Source organism: Heteronotia binoei, chromosome 2 (assembly GCF_032191835.1).
Source record: "Heteronotia binoei isolate CCM8104 ecotype False Entrance Well chromosome 2, APGP_CSIRO_Hbin_v1, whole genome shotgun sequence".
Classification (NCBI taxonomy): domain Eukaryota; kingdom Metazoa; phylum Chordata; class Lepidosauria; order Squamata; family Gekkonidae; genus Heteronotia; species Heteronotia binoei.
In genome coordinates, this window is record NC_083224.1 from 12,276,831 (window position 1) to 12,282,846 (window position 6,016).

Below are 6,016 nucleotides of genomic sequence, written 5' to 3' on the forward strand. Positions count from 1 at the left end.
TCCCCCCCCCCCCCCCATGCCCCTCTCTCCCCTCATCGGCTTTGCTGATCTGCTAATTCTGTGCAGATATCTTTGGAGAAAATTCTTACTGGAAAAAAAAATATCTGCAAAGCATTTTTGTTTTCTCCTGCTGCTGCTAAGTACCGAAACTCTGGGCCAGGACACGTACGAGATGTGTTCTTAATGCTGTATCGCGGGGTGGGGTCGGGGAATTGTCGGTAGGAAATGTCAGTTCCTCTGCCTAAATACTGTTCGTCTCATCGAACCGCCATGGCTCCCACTCTAGGCTACAGAAACAAAAAAACCCCAAATATGAGCCCTGACTGAAGCAAGAGAGAACCCCGTTCTTCCGATCCCGTTTCTAAGAGCGTAATTCAGCAACAGGAAGTCCGGCCCCCCAAAAAACCTTAGAAGCCTGTGCAGCCACCACGGGAGAGACACCTTAATGAATAAAAGTTGTGCCAAATTCCACAGATTTAAGAACACGCATGGCGTTTGGAAGGGGTAAAGGGGATGTTTGTACGTGGTAGTCAGAGGTGGAATTCTAGCAGGAGCTCCTTTACATATTAGGCCACACCCTCCTGATGTAGCCAATCCTCCCGAGAGCTTGCAAGGCTCTTTTTTGTAAGCTCTTGGAGGATTGGCTACATCAGGGGTGTGTGGCCTAATAGGCAAAGGAGCTCCTGCTAGAATTCCACCCCGGTAGTGGTTTTTCTGCCTGCGGGTGACTTGCTTCCCCTTTCAAAGATTTCCCCTACCTGCCCCCCGCAAAGGGCAAGGAGGCTTCCTTGGCTGCATCGCTTCATCACCGGAACTTCCAAGCGGGGCCCCTTTCAGTGTGGGGTTTCTGCGCCCTTGTAGGAGCCCACAGCCCGCTTTTGGGATTCTGCAGGCAGATCTTAACCTAGATCCGCCTCGCCGTCAACAGGGCTGTAAAGCACGGCTCGCTCTCGCAGTGTCAGCGTGCTAGCAGATATCGCTGCCTCTCCTTCCTCGGATGCTCCGTGCGGTCTTTCCACTAGGAACACTCTGTTGCTGTTCTCCCCGTCAACTTCACCATTGGCTAACTTATTCCCTCCTCTTTAGCGTAGGTCTGGCCCGATGGGGAGAGAGTCTCAGCGATTCCTCCCAAGTTCAGTGGATTTGGATACCAAACTTGCCAGTTGCCCCAGGGGAGGGAGGTATTATCCCTGATGTTTCTCTACAGTCGGCCTGGGTCTCTTCCCACTGGTCTCTTCCACCAGCAGCAGTGCTCTCCTCAGGTGCAAGGAGCCCTTTCTCTCTTGCATCAGGGAAGGCACTACCCACAAGTGGAATAGACTCCCGAGATCCCATCCTATTGCAGGGATCACCACCGCTGTTTCCTTGTGCCGCCTGGGACCACGGAAGGAAAGGAAATGGGTCGCAGTTGGACCGGGTGCTCCTGTTTACACCTTAATGCACCGAGGGGCGGCTGTACCTCCGTGCTCAAGGCTGCGCATGGGACCACGTGCCGTACTTTTTTGCAGCTCTGGGAAATCTTACTCTCTTTTTTGTCCCGTGTTCTGCTGCAAGCTTTTGCCCTATCCGGATAAGTCCTTACTAGGATTATAGTGGACTGCCACAACTGACCTGTTCCTCTCGGTGCTTATTTGACGCTTGGAAGACTCCCCTGTGGTTTTCCGGGCTGACCGTTCACAAGCTCGTTTGGGAAATTTTGCCTGGATTTCCTCAGCGATGATTTCTCCCAGCCTTCTCCTCCCGTTCCCCTCCAAATCCTCACTCGCGTAGCATCATTACGATTGGACTGGGGACAGGGGTGAGATTCTAGCGGGAGCTCCTTTGCATATTAGGCCACACCCCTTGATGTAGCCGATCCTCCAAGAGCTTATAAAAAAGAGCCTTGTAAGCTCTTGGAGGATTGGCTGCATCAAGGGGTGTGGCCTAATATGCAAAGGAGCTCCCGCTAGAATTCCACCCAACTCGGGACGTAGGTCATGAGGGAGATCGGGAAAGGGGAAGGAACGGACCTCACCGCTTAAGAAATACACAGCCTAGAGCCACAAGAAGTATAGGCATGGCTCTTGAGTTTATCTTGTGGCTGGATCTTGTCAGTAAACTTCTTATCTCAGATGAGAAGTTTCCAGCAGGCTCAAAGGCGTCGAGCCTCTTCCCACCTGGGAATCAGATTGAACCAGCCGCGAATGCTGTTCCCGATTCAGGCAACCGCATTCGTAGCTTGGCTTGGCAGCTTTCCCAGCAAAGCGGACGGGTCAACATCGACCTTTCAGCCAGGCTCACCTAGAAAGAGCTGCACCGAGTTTGCAGTTCGCCTCTAAGCGGTTCGAAAGCGCTGTCCGAGAGGCGATTCCATCCCAATTGCTTTTGTGGAAATAGCGATTTTTTTTTTTATGTTCTGCTGTTTCCAACGCAGCCCGGAATGGGAGTTGTTGAGGCGCTCTGCTGGCGTTGGAGCATCAGTTAGTCCAGCGCTGTGAAGTTATTTCTGAGGTCACAGACACCAAACTCTGATCGCCATTAGCGATCCCATCGGGTCCGACATCAGAAGAGCATCAAACTGTCCCTGGACGCTGCTCTCGCCAGCTTGTTTGGACTGCCCCCAGATGCTGCTCTCGCCAGCTTGTTTTTGTCCTCCTTCACCAGAGCGCATTTGCTTTACGCGCTTTCAGGGGCTCTTGGGAGACTCACCCTTTTCACATTGTTACACTTAGTACGAGAAAAGACAGGTCTGTTGAATGCAGACGTAGGAACCGGGCCCTTCTAAAAGCAACTTCAAAAAAAAGCGAAACCCACAAACACGAAGCTCGCTCGAGAGCCGCCTTGGCCCAGTTGTGACTTTGAAACGCGTTTTCCCCTCCCGTGTTTTGTGCTGCCGTTTTTGGGGTGGTAGCGAGAGCCAGAGTGCCTTATGCGGGGGAGGGCTTGCGGGACTCCTTCCAAGGCAGCATTCGGCCCAGGAAGGAGTCTTCTTTTTTTTTTTTAATATTATTGTTATTATTTCAGCGTGGCTCCAGATGTGTTCTCTTCCCTCTGTTCCCTTGCCTGAACGAAGCTAAAAACCCTTCAGGGGCAACTTCCTGTTTCCATCATGCCGCATGCGGCCTGCAGTGCTTTTGGGGGTTTTTTTTGAAAACACGATGATATCTAAATGGGAGCAGCGTGACCTTTTTGGAAGAGCATCAACACGTGTTCCTGAGGAGACTCGTCTCTTCGGGCCTCTTTCTGCCCATCTGGTTTCTCCGGCTTCTTAACGGTTGTTGTCTTCTCTTCCTCGGTTGCGCGGGTGCGTGTGCGATTGCTGTGTCGATAACACGCAGCGGTGGATTATTTGCGACTGAGATTCCTGGTGTCCCATGAATTCTACCCCGCCGCAGGTTGCGTTAGCGCAGGGGGGTGTCTTCTGTCCTCTCGGACCTGCCCCGTCGATTGGGGGGCGGGGAGCCCTCGTTAGCTTGGGTGGATTCTTTTTTTTTTTTTTTTTTAGTAGAAATGGATCGCTCGTTAGTAAAGAAATCCTGCTGATTGTACACGACTGACGTTGCTTTCGTGCATTGCCGGGTGAGGTTTTCGACTGCTGTTTTCAGGTGGCGGCACGTGCCAGGGCCGGCCCGGACTTCTTCTTGCATTGGGTCCGTAGGGGCTAGCGGAGGATTGTGGGTTCTAATAGAGAAGCGGACGGAAACCTCGGGCAGCCTTTGGCACGTACCTTACGCCAAACTCTACTCGCATGTGTACAGCGTATTCTAGCCACGTCGCGTAGCGCTGCTTTAGACTTGACTCGCGGGCCCGCACGCCCTGCCCGCCCACCCACCCCCGTGCTGCCTCTTTTGAACCCACCCATGAATAGTTTCCACAACACCTAGAGATGGCACCCAGGGTTCTTAACCTCCCTGCCGGCCTCAAAGTCAGCCGCAAAGTCAGCCTCACCCAATCAGCCCCCAAGTAAATTTCCTTTGCTGGGGCAATGGAGGCGAGCAAACGCCAAAGGAGTGCCGCGGATGAGAAGCTGGCCGTAAGGACCGCCGCACGGCTTGCGCTCCTCGGACCTCCCCCCCCCCGCTTAACGTTAGCGGAGCCGGAGCGTGAGGCTTTTCTGGTCCTAACGGCGAGGTTTCGAAAGGGGGAGCGAAAAACTCACTCTCTGGGCGCCTTCGCGCCTTGCGGGCTGTCCGCGGTTTTGTTTCCCTGCCTCTTAATGGCTGGCTTCGTAGCGGGGGAGTCGAATGAGATTTCCATCGGTTGCGGACTGGCCCGTCGTATCAAGCAGCAGCTGTCACGATCTGTACTTTGGTACGGGTTCGGGATGAAGACCCGTGTCGGGGACGGGGGGGGGGGGGCTGGAGAAGCGACAGCGATGTGTTGGGCGGGGAGGGGACCCTTGTCCCCTAAACGCAGAAGCACCTGCTCTGGCCACGGGTGATGCATCTTCTTCCATCAGTCTCCTGGTGCCATCGATGCCCGAATCGAGTTTGTTCCCCAGCTCCGTAAGAGCTTCCAGGACCACCTGCTTGGAGGCGGAGGGAAACGGCCACGGTAGGGCAAAGCTGCGCCGTTCCAGCATGAGGAAGTCAGCCCCTTTTTGTGAGCAGGAGCGCGACCGTCTTGGCTGCAAGCGTCTGCGCATGCCTCCTTTTGCTGGAACGCCACCCTCCCGCCGGGCCCTCGCCTTTCCTTCCTCCCGGTGCTGCTGCGTGTTAAGGACCGAGGTGCCACCGTCTTCCTTTTTCTCCTTTACGGTGGAGTCCCTTCGGGGCCCTGCTCTGCACATATCACTACGTCTCTTAAAACACTGCTAGAGCCTTTGTGAAGCAATAACGTTCACCCTCCCACCGAAAAAAAGTGTGTGTGTGTTTGAGAGAGAGAGAGAGAAAAACACCATCTCTGTGAATTCCTTGTGCTTTTCTTGACATAGTATGCAGTTCTCCCAAGTCTGGGTTTAAGCCTGCCAAGTTACGCCGTCACCCACAGCGGAGGGCAGAAAGCATCTTTGTCTTTTGGCAACGCCCGCCGCTTCTAGCCAGACCTCTCTCCAAGAGGGTGAAGGGACAGAATTGTCGTTCTCCTCTATGAGCGAAGACCACTACTCCTCTACCACCAGGCACCAAGGGTGGTCGTTTGTCCCATAAGCACATCTGGCATTTCTCCCTTCCCTCTAGCCAGATGTGGTCTTCCGGGGACTAGCATGGGCTGTGTTACTGAAGGTCTCCAGCATGGCATTCTTGACCAGGTATTTCCAGCAGACAGAAGCCCTGAGCCGACATGTACCTCCAAGTAGCTAAGTGGAGCAGAGGAGGTGACCAGCGCAGGGGGCAAAACTCCCCAAACCTCCGGTGCCCGGCACCGTCGAGCTCCTTCAACCTCTTCAGTAGACGCTTATATCAATCAAGGCAACCTGTGGCAAGCGGCACGTTTCCGCTTGCTATAATTAACCAGCCAGCGTTGAACCGCCGCAAAAAGCTGTCTGGAATGGCTGTCCGGATCGCTTTTGCGCCAGCCGTTAATTCACCGTACGCCGGCGCTCGATAAGATGGGAAAGCCCCCTTTTGCCGATCTCGAGGGCAGCGTTGCTTAGGAAACACCTGTCCCGGCCCGCTTTCGAGAGTTGGCAACGTAGACAAAAGGGCGAGCGTTTGCCTCAAAGCTCCGGTTCGCGCCCCGGTAGTTACGCCTACGTCTGGGCAGCGCCGTTTCAGAGGGCAGGCAATAGAGCTCGTACAACCGAAAGACCTTCTTTAAAAGAAAGCCTCGCAAATAGAAACTTGCCGCGTTAGGAAGAAGCCCGGAGGCCCTTTCCTCTGCGAGGTCGCTGTGTGTTGGGCAGGAGGGTGTCTTTAACATGGTTGTAAACTCCCGCCTCCAGTCAGAAGAAAGGGGTATGATCTAGACGCAGTAACCGTTGGCCCAAGGTGTTCCAAAATCTCCTCCATTCCCTTTGCTCCAGTGGCCCTTCGAGTGTAGCTTGCAGATGGAGGGAAGCACAGTCGGATCCGGCATTGGGAACCTGAAAAACACATCA